Source organism: Hylobates moloch, unplaced genomic scaffold (genome assembly GCF_009828535.3).
Source record: "Hylobates moloch isolate HMO894 unplaced genomic scaffold, HMol_V3 SCAFFOLD_13, whole genome shotgun sequence".
NCBI lineage: Eukaryota > Metazoa > Chordata > Mammalia > Primates > Hylobatidae > Hylobates > Hylobates moloch.
The window spans coordinates 28,828,834-28,846,672 of NW_026652288.1; the positions used below are offsets into that span (position 1 = coordinate 28,828,834).

The 17,839-nt window shown below is 42.1% G+C and overlaps 1 protein-coding gene across 1 annotated transcript in view; it reads left to right on the plus strand.

Moving 5' to 3' along the window:
* The first annotated feature begins 474 nt into the window (after nt 1-474).
* The window catches only part of CLIP4 (CAP-Gly domain containing linker protein family member 4), an 85,828-nt gene continuing 68,463 nt past the window's right edge, over nt 475-17,839 (plus strand). The window contains exons 1-3 of the mRNA XM_058426640.1: nt 475-634; nt 8,885-8,926; nt 9,017-9,092. The gene's annotated coding sequence lies outside the window, so the exon portion shown is untranslated. The remainder of the gene's footprint in view (nt 635-8,884; nt 8,927-9,016; nt 9,093-17,839) is intronic.

Genomic DNA, 17,839 nt, shown 5'->3' on the forward strand with positions numbered 1-17,839 from the left:
ATAAAGTTTGTGTCTCATAGACTCCACGACATCAGTGAAGCTTGTGTTTTAGAGATGCAATATCCAATTCTGGAAACAGCCTTTTCTCGGCCCCCTTCAAGAAGTTGGACTAAGCTTCAGAAAAACTGACATAAAAGGAGCCCCAGATGGGGATGCAGGGTGACCCAGGTCCTTAACGACTTGACAGTGACTCTGAGAGAGTCTCCTCAAACTTCCTGGGCTACTTTGCTGTGAAGTGAAAGTCCAGGCCCCATTTATGTTTCTTCTTCCTCTGCTATTGCTGCTGGCAGCCTATGAGGTAGGTGAAGGGGCATAATTAATAGCGTCCGACCCTTTAAATCTGGTCTCCATAGCACCTCCGCAATGCCATTATTGTGTATGTGCTGCCTGTGGGGATGCTGGCTGGTGCTCTCAAAGGAGGACTCTAAGGGAGGCCTGCTGAAGCCTGCCACCACCACCAGGCTTTCTGTAATTGGATCTGCATAGGGGCCTCAGGAAGTGCAGTATGAAAACACCCATTTCCATGCACTCCCAACCAACACGCTGAACAATCTGTACTCTCGCTGAGAAAGACCCATAAGGGACTGAAAATTCTTTTTCTACGTGACACTGAGAAGACAGTCACATGGTTTGGGTAAGTCTCAGTAGAAAACCAATCTCCTGTCCACCCAGCCCTCTGATGAAACTAATTCCTGCTAAGGCAGAGGTGAGTATCCTGAACACAGTGTAGCATTATTTTAGACAGATGAGTGTGGTTTCAGTAACTGGATATATAATGAGGCAACTTTGACATATTTTACAGGAATGCAACCTTTTTTACATAATAGAATGATCAGAAAGTTCAGCACTCCAAACCTAAAAGGAGTATTAAAAATGCTTCATAATTGACTTTTTTTTCCTTCTTACAATCAATGAATAGCTATTGCTACATTATTATGAACAAAAGCCCGTGGTTTACATTAGGATTCACTTTTGTGTTTTACATTCGATGAGTTTTGACGAATGCATAATGTCATGCCCACCCTTACAGTATCATACAGAATAGTTTCACTGCCCTTAAAAGTCTCTTGTGCTCCATCTGGTCATCCTTCCTGCTCTCTTTCCCAGCCCTGACAACCGCTGATCATTTTACGGTCTCCATAGTTTCACGCAGCTTTTTCAGACTAGCTTCTTTACTTAACAATATGCACTTAAGTTTTCTCCGTTTGTTCGTGGCCTGATAGCTCATTATTTTTTATTGCTGAATAATATTCCCTTGTATAGAGGTTTATCCATTCACCTATTGAAGAATGTCTTGGTTGTTTCCAATTTTGGCAATTATGAAAAAAGCTCCTACTAACATTCATGTATAGGTTCTCGTGTGGACATAAGTTTTCATATCACTTGGGTAAATGCCTAGGAGCATGATTGTTAGATCATATGGTAAGACTATGCTTACCTTTGTAAGAACTGCCAAGTGATGTTCCGAAGTGGCCTTATAATTTTACATTCCCACCAGCAATGAATGAAAGTTCCTGTGCTCCACATCCTCACCAGCATTTGGTGGTGTTGGTGTTTAGGATTTTAGCCATTCTAATAGGTGTGTAGTGGCATCTCATGGTTGTTTTAATCTGCAGCTCCCTAATGACATATGATGTTAGCATCTTTTCACATGCTTATTTGCTATCTGTGTATCTTTGGCGAGGTGTCTGTTCAGATCTTTTGCCCATTTAAAAAACTGAATTTTCTTTTTATTAAATTTTAAGCCTTGTATATTTTGGATAACAGTCTTTACCAGATATGTGTTTTGCAAAGATTTTCTCCTAGTCTGTGGCTTGTCTTTTCATTGTCTTAACAGGATTTTTCACAGAACAGAATTGAAAAAATATAATGAAGTTCAACTTGTCAATTTTTTCTTTCATGAATTATGCCTTTGGTATTATATCTAAAAAGTCATCAGCAAACCCAAGGTCACTTAGATTTTCTCCTACGTTATCTTCTAGATGTTTTATGGTTTTGAATTTTACGTTTATGTTCATGATCCATTTTGAGTTAATTTTTGTAAAAGGTGTAAGATCTGTGTCTGGATTCATTTATTCGTATGTGGTTGTCCAGTTGTTCTAGGGCCGTTTATTTAAAAGACTATCCTTTTTTCCCATTGAATTGTCTTTGCTCCTGTGTTATCAGTGGACTATATTTGAGTGAGTATATTTCTGAGCCCTCTATTAGATTTCATTGATTTATTTGTGTATTCTTCTGCCAATTCCACAGTCTTGATGGCTGTAGCTTTGTAGTATATCTTTAAGCCTGTAGTGTCAATCCTCTGACTTTGTTCTTTAAGATTGTGTTAGCTATTTGGGGTCTTTTGCCTTTCCACAGAAACTTCAGAATCAGTTTGTCAACATGTACAAAATAATTTGCTGGAATTTTGATTGGGATTGTGCTGAATCTACAGATCACGCTGGGAAGAACTGTCATTTTAACATTATTGAGTCTTCTGATCCACAAACATGAAATATCTCTCCATTTATTTAGATTTTTTAAATTTATTTTATCAGAATTTTATTTTCCTTATATACATTTTGTACATATTTTGTTAGATTTATACATAACTCTTTCTCTCTCTCTTTTTGATGCTAATGTAAATGGTATTGTGTTTTAAATTTCAAATTCCCATTGTTAACTGCTGGCATATAGGAAAGCAATTGACTTAAAATTTTATTTTATTTTATTTCAAATTTTAATCTATTTATTTATTTATTTTGAGACAAGTTATGATACTGGCTAATTTTTCTATTTTTTGTAGAGACAGGGTTTTTGCCTTGTTGCCCAGGCTGGTCTTGAACTCCTGAGCTCAAGTGATCCACCCACCCTGGCCTCCCAGAATTCTGGGATTACAGGCATGAGCCACCATGCCTGGCCACAACTGACTTTTGTATGTCAGCCTACCTTTTAAATCCCCTCTTTGCCTTTTTCTTTCATTGATTTCTTCTGTCTCTTGAAAGAGAAAATACTCAGGGTTTGGAAAAAAATATGCAATTAAATATTTTAAAAATTAATAGACTTTATTTTTAAGTTTATAGAAAATCGAGCCGACAGTATGGAGAATCCCTATGTGCCCCCCAACAGTTTCCTCTACTGTTAATATCTTCCATTAGTGTGATACATTTGTTGCAAATTTAACATTTAAGTTTAATGCAGTAAGTAGGTATTGAGTGCTTTTAGACATGAACAAGAAATGTTCCCTACCCCCATGAAGTTCACAATCCCACTGAGAAGGCAGGAAAAAAATACTGTCATATGAGCCATTACTACAAAATAGTGCACAATTTGGTTTTAAGGTGTGTCCTCCTGAGAAGGAGGAAGGATCTGGAAGAGAGGTGAGAATGGGATGGGTGCAGGTAGATTACAGGCAAAGTCCAAGCAGAAAGAAAGGCCTATGCAAGGTTACAGAGGCAGGAATGTTAGAGGGAGGGGCTTTAGCACATATCACATTGGGCAGAGGTGGGAAGTGAGTTTGAAGAGCAAACAGGACAGGGTCATTGTATTAGGGTGCTTTAGAGGGACAGAACTAATAGGATAAATGTATAAATGAAGGGGAGTTTATTAGGAGAGTTGACTCACAGGAGCACAATAGACAGTCTGCAAGCTGAGGAGCAAGGAAGCCAGTCCAAGTCCCAAAACCTCAAAAGTAGGGAAGCCGCCCAGGTGCAGTGGTTCACACCTGTAATTCCAGCACTTTGGGAGGCTGAGGCAGGCGGATCACCTGAAGTAGGAGTTTGAGACGAGCATGGCCAACATGGTGAAACCTTGTCTCTACTAAAAATACAAAAATTAGCCAGGCATGGTGGTGCGTGCCTGTAATCCCAGCTACCTGGGAGGCTGAGGCAAGAGAATCGCTTGAGCCTGGGAGGCAGAGGTTGCAGTGAGCCGAGATTGTGCCACTGCACTCCAGCCTGGGCAACAGGCGTTTTTTCTTTTCCAAAAAAAAAAAAAAAAAGTAGGGAAGCCGATAGTACAGCCTTCAGTCTGTAGCCGAAGGCCCAAGAGCCCCTGGCAAATCACTGCTGTAAGTCCGAGAATCCAAAAGCTGAAGAACCTGGAGTCTAATGTTCAAGGGCAGGAAGCATCCAGCATGGGGGGAATGATGGAGCCCAGAAAACTTAGCCAGTCTAGTCTTTCCATGTTCTTCTCCCTGCTTTTATCCTGGCCGTGCTGGCAGGTAATTTGATGGTGCCCACCTGGATTGAGGGTGGGTCTGCCTCTCCCAGCCCACGGACTCAAATGTTAATCTCCTTTGACAACACCCTCACCGACACACCCAGGAACAATACTTTGCATCCTTTAATCCAATCAAGTTGACACTCAGTATTAACCATCGCAGTCCTTCATGTTGCTGTGAGGAATCAAAACTTGATAAGGGGCTTAGAGTTGAGTTTCTGAGCAGATCTTTAGGATCTGGTTTTCCCAGGACCATTGGTTTTTGGCTTCACATATATCTCAAGGCAGATACTCTGTACCATTTGCTTCTTTGAATCAAAATTAAAGGCTCATGCCAAGGAGAAGCACTGCTTCTGGGGGAGATCTACCAAATGGACCACGGCTTTTTCATTTGCCACAAGGGTAGAATTTTGTGTGTGCACATAGGAGGAAAGCAAACAGCTTAGGAGGTCACAAATAGCAATACGGACCCTATAGGGAAATTGCCCTGAGTTCTCCAGGCCCCTTTCCTGGGTTGAACTCACTCTCCTTGAAGGCCTTTGTCATTTCTGGTGGTCAGGAAAACCCTGTGGAGTCTCTAAGAAGGGAGGAAAGCAATGAGGGAACTAAATGAACCCTATTGCTTTAATCTCTTCTCACTACTAGGGGAAGAGCAAGGAGGGCATGAAATACCCTATTTTTCTTTCTTGGTCTTAGTTAACTTATCTCAACAGGCCTCTCTAGCTTTACATGGAATTGCTTATTCAGGTCATCAATGAGACTGCAGGGACACGAGAAAGTTTTGTTAGTGAAAGGACATATACACGATTTTGGTCACACCTGCCCCACAAACATCACCTGCCTTCACAATCTCTCTAGGCATCCGCCCCTTCTCTGTTGTTTTTTTGCCACCACTCCTACTGTTGCCACCTGAGTTCAGGTTGCCCACTTGACTGCAAGAGCACAAGAGCAGCCACAAACTCCCTGGCTCTTGTCCCTCTCACAGTCACTGCGTTTAAAACATCAGAGGCAGCTTAGATCCATTCTTTTCCCACACAAAGTGTCTCATCCCTTCTCTGAGGCACCGCACCACTTCCTTTTCTTTTTTTTTTTGAGACAGAGTCTCACTTTGTCGCCCAGGCTGGAGTGCAGTGGTGCCATCTCGGCTCACTGCAACCTCCGCCTCCCGGGTTCAAGTGATTCTCCTGCCTTAGCCTCCTGAGTAGCTGGGATTACAGGTGCCCACCACCACGCCCAGCTAATTTTTGTATTTTTAGTAGAGACAGGGTTTCGCCATGTTGGCCAGGCTGGTCACGAGCTCAAGTGATCTGCCCACGGCCTCCCAAAGTGCTGGGATTACAGGTGTGAGCCACTGCGCCCGGCGCACCACTTCCTTTTGGTTCCCACCCTGCCCCAGGACCTCAGCACCTTCCCTAAAACTCCCCCATATATTCTGCATCAAGTCTGGACTCTTGGGCCTGGATTTCAAGATGTTCCCTCTCAAAACCTACCAGCCTGTCCCATGCCTTAGTCCACTGTTGCTCATTTTACCCCTGGGCCTGGCATTTTTTCCTCCTTCTCCCTCCAAAGAACAATTTAAGTTCTACCTTCTCTATACAGGGTTGCCACTTTGAGCATATAAAATATCAGATAGTTGGTTAAATTTTAATTTCAGATAGATAAAAATGTTTAAAAATATGGGACATATACTAAAAATTACTTATTATTTATATAAAATTTAAACTTAGACAACCTATATGTTACCTGTCAACCTTATGGCTACAAAGCCTGTTCTTAATGACCCAATTTTCTCTGATCTCCTTTTTTTAGTTTCTAAAACACCCAATTTAGTCTTTAATTCAGTATTTCATTCTATGCTATCTTATACTTATATGTACAATATTAACACTTATTGAGGAATTATTCAACATCAGGCACTGTGCTAAATTCTTTTCATACCATAACTTACATTCTTATAAGATTCATGACAAAGTAGGTACTACTATAATACCCATTTCATAAATGAGGGATCTGAGTCTTTGAGAGGTTATTTTATTTATTTAAGGTTCCAAAGCTAGTTAAGGACTTGAATGTTGATCTGTCTGTAGGGTGACCAACTTGTTTCAATTTTCGTGGCACTGCTCTGTTTTTTTTGTTGTTGTTGTTCTTGTTTTTGTTTATTTTTTGAGATGGAGTTTTGCTCCTGTTGCCCAGGCTGGAGTGCAATGGCATGATCTCAGCTCACTGCAACCTCCGCCTCGTGGGTTCAAGCTATTCTCCTGCGTCAGACTCCAGAGTAGCTGAGATTACAGGTGCCCGCCACCATGCCCAGCTAATTTTTTTTTTTTTATTTTTAGTAGACACAGGGTTTCACTATGTTGGCCAGGCTGGTCTCAAACTCCTGATCCACCTGCCTCGGCCTCCCAAAGTGCTGGGATTACAGATGTGAGCCACTACACCCCGCCAGCACTGCTCTGTTTTTAAACTGAGGCCCACATCCCAGGAACCTCCTCAGTCCTGGGCAAGCCCTAAACATCTGACTTTAATATTGAGATTCTATCTTACTTCTCATTTTTCATGGGTTTTAATTGTGTTCTCTCAGCTAGACTATGGACTCCCTAAGGAAAGGGACACGTCTTATGGTATTTACTCATACTAAGAATTACTTAGTAAGTGCTTGACAAGTCAGGAGTAGGAAGTGCCTTCACAGACCAAATCTCTTTTCTAGGGTCTCTTTGTTTTTGTTTGTTTGTTTTTGCTTTTGTTTTGAGACAGGGTCTCTGTCACCTAGACTGGAGTGCAGTGGTGAGATACTGCCTTACAGCAACCTCCACCTCCTGGGCTCAAGTGATCCTCCAGCCTCAACCTCCTGAGTAGCTGGGACTACAGACACATGCCACCATGCCCAGCTAATTTTTTTTTTTTTTTGTATTTTTTGTAGCGACAGGGTTTTGCTATGTGGCCCAGGCTAGTCTCGAACTCCTTTGCTCAAGTGATCCACCTGCCTCGGCCTCCCAAAGTTCTGGTATTACAGGCGTGAGCCACTGTGCCCAGCCTCTGGGGTCTCTTTGGATTGTAGCTGCTGAGGACTGTGTGGAGCTCATGCTTGGGAGTGGCCAGTCTCAGATTCAGCTGAGACCTGAGTACGACTGGAAGCTTTTGCAATAGAGGCACACATTTTTTCATGATGCCATTGGATTCTGCTTGCAAAGATGCTAGGTGATTGCTATGAGCAACAATGGCTCTAAATTGCTGAAAATGCAGCTCACTGGTAGGTAGGTGTGTGGTGTATCACTTGACAAGCTGAGCCTTGAGAGGCATCCTGCTGTGAAGTCTGAGTTAGGGTATGGGTGAGGCTGGAGAAACAGAAGCCAGGGTGCTAGGAGGAGCGGGGTGCAAGTGGGCGGCAAGCCAGTCAGCACCTTGCTGGGATGGGACAGCACCCTAGGAAGCTGTGTGGCTGTGGTTTCTTTGCTGGGACTCTGCTTTTGTCCAATGGGCACATATCCAAAAGACTATATATTATTACGTTATTATATAATAACCAAGTGGTTAAAATGATGATTTGTGGGTGTTATTGTTAGGCTGCAATGTGTTTAATGAGGTGTGATAGGAAAGGCAGAAATGACAGATTTCCATCCTCCAAGGGTGTGTGGCTAACTTGTCTCAACTTCATTTTAAATGCAGGTTGGTATTGAGCACACATTAAATATAAGAACTAAGCTGTATGTGCAGAAGTCATCTGTAAACAATCATTTGCTATTTTAAAGAAATCTAAGTTGAATTGGTAAAAGAATCTCAAGGTAACTGTCTTTTCTGTTGCTACATATTACTTGAAAGTGCTTGAAGTTTTTATATGCCTTTAATGTTCGGGTTTTTTCTTTAAGAGAATGTAACAGACATGGGGTACAAAGGTTAGGCAGGAGTTTCCATTTTGAACCATGCTGACAGACTCCTCAGTCTTTCTCTCTTTAGAAACTCATTCTGGCTTTTCCTTGTCTCCAGAAGACAGCCTCTCCACCCCAGTGTAACATTCAAGGCCATTCCTGGCCTAGTCTGGCTCCAACCTGCCTTTGCAGCTCATCTCCTACCAGTGTCTTACCACGGATCTGCTCCAGCTAGACTGCTAGGGACTAAATGTTTGTGTACCCCCTAATCATGTTGAAACCTAGTCCCCTTTGTGAGGGGTTTTTGGAGGTGAGGCCTTTGGAATTAACTGCCTTTATAAAAGAGACCTCAGAGAGCTCCTTTTTCCTTCCCCCATATGAGGCTACACTGAAAAACGGCTGTCTATGAACCAGGCAGAGGGCCCCTGCCAGCCGCTGAATCTGCCGGTGCCTTGATCTTGGGCTTCCCAGAGTCTAGAACCATGAGAAATAAATCTCTGTTGTTTATAAACCACTTTGTCTATGGTATTCCATGACAGCAACCTGAAAGGACTGACACAGACAGGCTCTTCAATTACCATCATCTAAATACACACTGAACTTTTCTGCCTCTTAAGACTTTTCTCTTGCAAGGTATCATGGTTTAGCATTTAATCTTTTTTGAGACAGAGCATTTAATCTTTGGATCTAGACTGCATGGGCTGAAATTTTGGTTCTTCTATTTACTGTGTGATCTTGGATAAGTCACTTAAAACTGCTCTATGACCTGATTTCTCCAACTGGAAAAAAATGAAACCAAAATGATATTTATCTTATAGGAGTCAAAGAATGAAAGTACTTAGAACAACGCACATCACATAGTAAGTACTCAGTAAATGCTAGCTCTTTATTTCCATAACTAGATCTCATTACCCTCCTCACTTAGCTCAAAATATGTCTTTCTCTTGAAGACTTTCCTGACCACCCCATCCTGCAATGTGCTTTCCGTCTTGAGAAATCCCAAGTTCTGGCACTGTTCTTTGATGGGTGGGTGGTTTCTGTTCTCATGCTTGTGTCTTATGAGTACGGCTTATTCATTGAGAACTCACTTTGAGTCAGGCTTGTATGACACTTGGAGGCAGGTGTTCTTTATCTCACTTTACAGAGGAACCAACTGAGGCTCAGGGAGGTTAAGTGACTTGCTAGCATTGCAGAGAGAGGTGATTCTGGGGTTCCGATTCAGGTTCCCCACACTTGCAACCATGATACTCTCTATTTTACTAGGAAACAGGGAGTGAATCTTGCACTTGATTCCAGCTTCCATACTGCTTTTCAAGTAGAAGGCACTTAACATATTGCTGATGATTTGATGGGTCAGTATGCAAACTGTTGCCCTTGTAAGTGCCACCCAGTGCCTTCTGGTTGTGATGATCTTGATGATGATAAAGATATTGCATGATATATTTTGATGGGCCTTAAAAAGTTAGACAATAGCTTATTCTTGTGTTGAACTCTATGTGAATTAAAAAAGCAATTCTCATTTATTTTTTACCTTAACTATCCACTGCTGTTTCAAATATGGTTAGGTGGGGAATGTCAGGAACAATCTTATTATGAATGCTGCTTTTGTCACAAAGGAGACTTTCTCATGACTCAGTACCAGCTAATTAGTCTGTCAGTGGCTTTCTTTGGCGAGGAGTGTCAATTGATCCATTGTTGACAAGGTGCAAGCTGCTTTCTACCTACTCTGTGGCAGCTCCACTGGGTCTGACATTTTCTCAACCCCTAATCAAGATGTTATTAAAGCTTCTGATGGTTTAAAGCCAACTGGGATGAGAGTGGATTGGTTTTGTAAACAGCTGCCGGAAAGACAACTCAGTGGTACTTTAGTAATACGTAAACGCCTCAGATTTTCCTGTGTGTGTGTGCATGTGATACAAAGGCAGCTTCTGTGATTTCTAAATTCCTGGGACATGATAGTCTATTTTTTTTTTTTTTTTTGAGACGGAGTCTCACTCTGTCGCCCAGGCTGGAGTGCAGTGGCGTGATCTTGGCTCACTGCAAGCTCCGCCTCCCGAGTTCATGCCATTTTCCTGCCTCAGCCTCCCAAGTAGCTGGGGCTACAGGTGCCCACTACCACGCCCGGCTAATTTTTTTGATTTTTTAGTAGAGACGGGGTTTCACCATATTGGTCAGGCTGGTCTCAAACTCCTGACCTTGTGATCCACCTGCCTCAGCCTCCCAAAGTGCTGGGATTATAGGCATGAGCCACCATGCCTGGCTGAGACTGAAATTGTTTTTTAGAGACGAGGTCTCACTATGCTGCCCAGGCTGGAGTGCAGTTGCTATTCACAGGCACAGTCACAGCTCACTGCATCCTCTATCTCTTGGGCTCAAGCGAGCCTCCTGCCTCAGCCTCCCAAGTAGCTGAGACTACAAGCACATGCTGCTGCACCTGACTCTGAGACTGAAATCTTGAAAAACCCTGGCCCATTTAATCAACACATTTATTGAATTAGTACTATGTGCCAGATACTATTCTAGGTACTTAGCATATAGCAGTGATAGAAATAGACTACAATTCCTGCCCTCTTGGAGTTTTTTTTTTTTTAAAGCTTTATATTATGGAAAACATTTCAAATTGCTATAAAAGAAGAAAGAATAATATACAGTAGTCCCCCACCCTTTATCCACAGGGGATATGTTCTAAGATTCCCAGTGGATGCCTGAATCAAATCCTATATGTACTATGTATTTTCCTAAACTTGCATACCTATGATAAAGTTTAATTTGTAAATTAGGCACAGAAAGAGATTAACAATAACAACTAATGATGAAATATAACAATTATACCAGCATCACTACTTTTGTGCTTTGTGGCCATCATTAAGCGAAACAGGGGTTACTTGAACACAAGCACTGGATGGCTTGACAGTCGATCTGATCACTGGGCTGGCTACTAAGTGACTAATGGATAAGGAGCATGTACAGTGTGGAGGCCCTGGACAAAGGGATGATTCAGATCCCAGGCAGGACAGGGCAGGATGGCGTGAGATTTCGTCATGCTACTCAGAATGGTGTGCAATTTAAAACTTATGAATTGTTTACTTCTGGAATTTTCCACTTAATATTTTCAGACCATGGTTGATGGCAGCTAACTAAAACCACAGAAAGTGAAACTGCCCATAAGAGAAGACTACCGTACCCACCATTCAGCTTTAATAATTATCAATATTTTATTCTTTTTACATCTATCCCTCCACCACACACTTATTTTTAAGGGAGCACTTTAAAGCAAATCCCAGACCTCAAACATTTTTCATACATACTTCAGTATAGATGTCTAACAGGCAAGAATTTTTAATAGAAACATGACCATCATGTCATGATCATCATACCTCCCCAAATTAACACAATTGTAAAATATAATTTAATATCCAGTCCAGGCTAAATTTCCCCCATTTGTCTCAGGAATATTTTCACATTTGTTTGTCTGAATCCAGATCCAAAGAAAGTCTGGACGTTGCAGGCTGTGGATGGAGCTCTTATGTCTCTTCCGGTCTATAACCATTCCCCTCAGCCATTTTTTGATTGTCAGAATTGGGTTATTTGTTCCGCAGAAATTCCCACATTTTGGCTTTGGATGATTGCATCCTCATGGTGTTTTTAAAAAATGATTTTTATTATGCCTTACATTTTCTATAAAAGAATAGTTATTTCTAGAGGCTTGGTCAGAGTCAGTTTCAGTGGCATGTGCTGGGGAGACTGTTGGACTGACATCCTTCTGGAAACTGGCTTGTGCTATTTTTGTGTGCCAAAGATGCTTCTGGAGGTGTCTTACTGGCCAAAAATTTGGGGGGTGGCTGGTATCCAAAACTTAGCTCTTGTGCCGCAGTGGCAGTTTTCATCCTAATGCCATGTAACATTCCTTTTGTTCCATCTTCCTTTATGTAGGCTTTAAGAAGACTTAAATTAAAATTAAAAATAAAAATACATAATAATTGCATATATTCATGAGGTACACAGTGATGTTGCAACACATATAATGTATAGTGATCAGATCACAGTCATCAGCATATCCGTCGTCTCAAACATTTGTTTCTTTGTGTTGAGAACATTCAACATCCTCTTTCTAGCTATTTGAAACCATATAATATATTATTGTTAACTATAGTTATCCTACAGAGTTATAGAGCACTAGAACATATGCCTCCAATCTAGCTGTAATTATAAAGAAGACTTTGCATCATGTGGTGTCTGACAGTGGCAGCAACTGAAGGGTCTGGGGAGCAGTGCCCCATGTAGGAACATGCAAATTCCTTTGTTAGTGTCTTCTCAGGAACTAGGGCTAAGAAAAGGGAAAATAAATTTATAGTATAGGGCCAAGTATGATAGCTCATGCCTGTAATCCAGCACTTTGGGAGGCCGAGGTGGGCGGATCACTTGGGGTCAGGAGTTCAAGACTAGCCTGGCCATCATAGCGAAACCCCGTCTCTACTAAAAACACAAAAATTAGCCAGCCATGGTGGTGTGCATCTGTAATCCCAGCTACTCGGGAGGCTGAGGCAGGAGAATCCCTTGAACCGAGGAGGGAGAGGTTGCAGTGAGCTGAGATCAAGCCACTGCATTCTAGCCTGGGTGACAAAATAAGATTCTGTCTCAAAAAAAAAAAAAAAAATATAGCATGAAACTAAACTAGATCAATTGAATTGAAATATCTGAGGGAGGTCTTTAGGGTTTATTTTGCAAAAGATATCTCAGTGATTCTAATGTACAACCAGGAATGAGAAGCCCCATTCAGATAATAAGGCTCGTGTGGCTCAATGGAATCCTCTTCAGTTTGTGGTCTACTTCAGCAGGCAGTCCCCACCTGCAATCTTGACAAAGGAGATGGATTGAAGGAGGGCAAGTACAGGTAGAAGCAGTAGGAGGTTCCTGGGGTCTCCAGTGGCTACTGATTTGTAAGGATTTCTATGGTACGTGAATTTACTCAATAAATGATATCATAAACTTTTTGAAGAATGAAGACAGGGAGTTTGGTTTGGAGAATCCAGAAATATGATAGGAAGAAAGGATGACTCCAGTGAGCAAAAAGAAGAATAGAGTTGCCATTTACTGACACAGGGAAGGTTATGGGGAAGTGTTCCATTTTGAACATGTTCTATTTGTGATATATAATATATGCTGTAGAATGGATGTTGAGTAGGCAGTTGGATATACATCTGAGGTTCAGGGCTGGAGATAGAAATTTGGGAATCATGAAAACAGAGGTGATATTTGCTTGTTTATTATTATTGAGATGGAGTCTCACTCTGTCCCCTAGGCTGGAGTGCAGTGGCATGATCTTAGCTCACTGCAACCCCCACCTCCCAGGTTCCAGCAATTCTCCTGCCTCAGCCTCCCAAGTAGCTGGGACCGCAGGTGCATGCCACCATGCCTGGCTAATTTTTGTATTTTTAGTAGAGACAGAGTTTCACCATGTTGGCCAGGTTGGTCTTGAACCCCTGGCCTCAAGTGATCCTGACTCGGCCACTGAAAGTGCTGGGATTACAGGCATGAGCCACCATGCCCGGCCAATATTTAAAGCCATAGACTGAATAAGGTCACCTAGTGAAGGAGAAATTGACTTTCTGGAAACCGCATGAAGAAGGTGCTTATAGAACCATTGTAAGGGTTTCTCGGAGGCATATCCAGGAGGGTGATTGCTGAGTCATAAAGCATACTGCTAATTTTTTTCACTAAACACTGCCAGGTTGATCTGCAGAATATATTTACCAGTTTAAATTTCCATCAGCAGTGCATGATTACTATTTTCCCACATCTTTGCCAATATTTGGGATTATCTTTCTGATTTTTGCCATGCTGGTGGGTAAAGCAGTGGTGTGTTTAAAACAGTTCATGAGAGCTGATAAAGCACATTTCTTCCCAACTTCTTGTTCAGTGACCTCAAGCTACACTGGAAATTGGCAAACACTATATATTAGGATTCTTCCTTCCCTGGGGAGCTGGTTTTAAAACATAGACCAGCATATTGGTGGCTATGGGGTGTGTCACACTCTTTATATTCCCACTCTCTGATTATGAGTGGGGTTGAGCATCTCTTTAATGCTTCCTTGTCATTCTGGCTTTTCCTTCTGTGAATTGTCTATTCTTATACTTTTCTCATTTTTATATTGGCCTTTAAAAATATTTTATATTGACTTCTTTTTGATTTGTGAAAAGTTCCTCATGCATTTCAGATATTAATCTCTAGTTGCTTTTGAATATACCACATGTCTTCTTCCAATTCGTCAGCCATCTGTTAATTTTTTCTATGGTATTCTTAACTGAACAGAACCCTTAATTGTGATGCAGTCAAGTCATACAATTTTTTTTTGATTCAAGGATTGTACTTTTGCAAACCTGTTTTGTGAAGTAAATTCCTAACCCACATTATAGAGATAGTAGTCTCGTGCATTTTCTTATCATATGTAGGTCTGCCATTTATCTGGAGTTCACCTTTGTACATGGTAGAACATGGGGCTCCCAACTTTATTTTTTCTTGACAAATTAAAGCCAGTTTCCCCAATGCCGTCTTCTAAATAATTTATATTTTTCTCATTGATCTGTGGTACCACCTTTGTGTAAATGGAGGTCCCATTTATACATGGGTCTGCTCCTGAGTTCTTCATTCTGTTTCCTATTTGCTCTATGTGTTCCTATACCAGTACCATAATATTTTTATTACTATGTGGCAATGGCATAATATCTGGCATGGCAGGTCTCCTCTGGTTTTTCAAAATTGACTTAACTGTTTAAAATTTATTTCTCCTTATATATTTTATAAGTTTGTTGAGTTCCCTAAAAATTTAGTTTCTGCTGGAATTTTGGTTGTGATAACATTTACTCTGGAGACTAAATGGATATTTTTACAATGTAAAGTCATCCTATCCATGCTATATCTCTTCACTTACTCAATTTTTTATGTCCTTAAATAGAGCTTTAAAATTTTCTCCTTAGAGTTCTTGCAAGTTGTTGGGTTAATTCCTGGATATTATGCTTTAGAGTTGGTTGAACTTTATTGTTATTGTGAATGGTTTCTTATTGTCTGTTACATTTCCCTGTTGCTTACTGCTGATGTAGACAAAACAATTGATTTTAGAAACTGATCTTGTACTTGGCAACTTTGCTGAGCTAACATTACTTCTAATACTTTGTTGATTCTGTTGGGCTTCTGATGCTGATGATCATATCTGTAAACATCACAGACAGGAAGACTTTAGGGGCTCTGCCCAGTGCTCTGATCTTTTGCATTTAAGCACTTCTGCTAGTTGAACTCCAATCTGGTGCCCCAATTCTGACAGTTGGGTATCTCTCATGGTCCTAAGGGCCTAGGCCCCCTATACACTCACAAATTAGAAACTGATGATATTCCATCCCATATCCAGTCCATGTAAAAGCAGTGACCTTGTCTTCTTTTGCTATTTCCTCTAACCGTTTTATCATGGTCGGGGTCCTGAGAGCTGCTGACAGATCTTCCTACTGCTGAGTGTCTGGATTTCTGAATGCTGCTCTATGCAGCCATTCTGGGTCTTTAATGCCCCCAAAGACAGCCTGTGTAGGTTAACAAAGTAGTGAATCAACATAGGCCTTCAGATCAGACAGACTTAGGTTTGAATCTTATTTCTGCCCCTGGCTACATGGAGCAAGTCACGCAGCCTCCCAGAGTCTGTTTCTTCATTTGTAAAGTGAAGACAAGATCTCCACAGGTCAAGTGCCTTACAGCGGTCAGTGAGTAATGCCCCTTCTCCATACTGTGATGTTGACCAGTAAGTCGATCACCTCCTGACACTGTGGATTATTGCTATACTTTTCAGGAACTTTGTGTCTCCAGATAGAATTGAATCTCAGCAGCTACAGTTGGTCCACATCCCCATGTGCCTTCCCACCCCAGTGAATAGTTCAAGTTCCAAGTTCTGGCCACATATCATTGTCCAGTCTCACTCTGGTTAACTAGGCAATACCTGGTTCTAAAGCTTGTATGTCACAAGGTATTCTAGGAAGCATGACTCCAACGAGCACTTGCATTCTTGATGATGGTGTAAGGGAGTAACGTCAGATTTTTGAACAAAGGCAACTAAGTAAGTAGGAGACTCTGGTGGCTTGGTATCCTGGGAATTTGCCTATGTATCATACAGTGTTTGGGTGTAGCAGATAAAGCCAGTGGCCTGGCTGGTTCTAACAGAGATCTTTATTATAGCTAAGAACAACTCAGCTAGCCATGCCTTGTCACCTACTAATAGTGGTATTTCAGAGGGATAATTTAAATCAGCAATGAAAGTGAACTGTATACGTTTGGAAACTTCACCAATACCTCCTCTGTTACACACAGATCTTTATGACTTTCTGTGGTTCAATGACAATTGGCCTCATTTATAGGTGCTTGAAGCCAACCAAGGGCAGATTGCCTTCCTTCTTTTAACCAGCTAAAGAGATGGGTGGGTCAGACAAGAAGAGGGTATGATGAAAGCAGGGAAAGGGAGGTGGACTCTTCAGAGGGAGGAGGAAGTATCCGTGTCACATTATCTCTGAGAGCACTCGCAGATGCTGAGCCTGCAGAGACAGAGAAACTGGCAGCTGACCAGGGTCAGGGATGGTCATGTATTCAAATATTGTGGGTTTTAGTCAACAGTGTGCTCCACCCGATTCAACAATGTGATGTGACTGCTCCTAGCAACTATTTTGATATGGTGAATTTTGTTAACACAAGCATAGGACCTAAGAACAGGTGGCAATCTCTCTCCTGTCCGCACTTGGCAGGCCACCCACTCATTCCTGATAATCACATTTAAGAGAGCTCTGGACAAGCTGGAATGCATCCAAGAGAATCCCTCAACATGCTGGTGAGTGGGATTGTGACCAGGTCATATCAGGAGTAGCCTAAGGGACAGGTAATGCGTGTCTTGGATGAACTGGAGTGAGACTTAAGAGTCCCCAGGGCAGAAACAAAATCCAGTGAGGGGGAGATGCAGGGAGCTGGATTTTAGCTCCTAAGGTAGAAAGAAATTTTCCAAAAGGCTGATCAAAGATTAAATGGCTGCCTTAAAAGGTAATGAGTTCCTTGTTACTGCAGGTATTCAACTACCGCTTGGTGGGAAGACACTGTAAAGAGGATTCAGGCAAGTGGGAAGGGGACTTTTCCCAGTCCCTGAAATCAATGATTCTAACAGGAAAAGATGCTCTGGGGTGCGGTGAGCGCTTACCTCTGCTCTTGCAGAGACACTGACAGACGTTCTTCAACATCTCTTCCTGCCAGGCACTGTGCGCGCTGAACACAGAGGTATAGCCTCTATGAAGCAGCCGCTGTAGGCCTCAGAGACAGCTGATAGATGTAACACTGTTGTCTCTATGTTTCAAACCTCGGTCATGGTCTTACTAGGTCTCCTCATTAAGGGGACTCACTATGTGTCCAGTAACGCTTTCTCGTTACCAGATGACAGAGAGTCAGGCTGTCAGAGTTCACGACTTTAGGTGCACAGTTTCACCCTGTCTGGTTCTTGCGAGACAGAAAAGGGGGTCAGGAGAAAAGGTGGGTGAAGAGGCAGCAAAGCCGCAGGAGATATGAACTAATTGCTCAACGTGGGTGTAGCATGGATTAGGCCTTTTACAGCAAGCCCTGCCAGCAGGGAACTGGTGGATATACCCTTGGCCACGCTTGGGTGGACTCTGGGGAGCCCAAGACGGGTAAGACGAGGTCCCCGGCCCGAGCAGCTGGTGGGGGCGCCGCAGGCTAGAGACGTGAGGCCGCAAGGCTG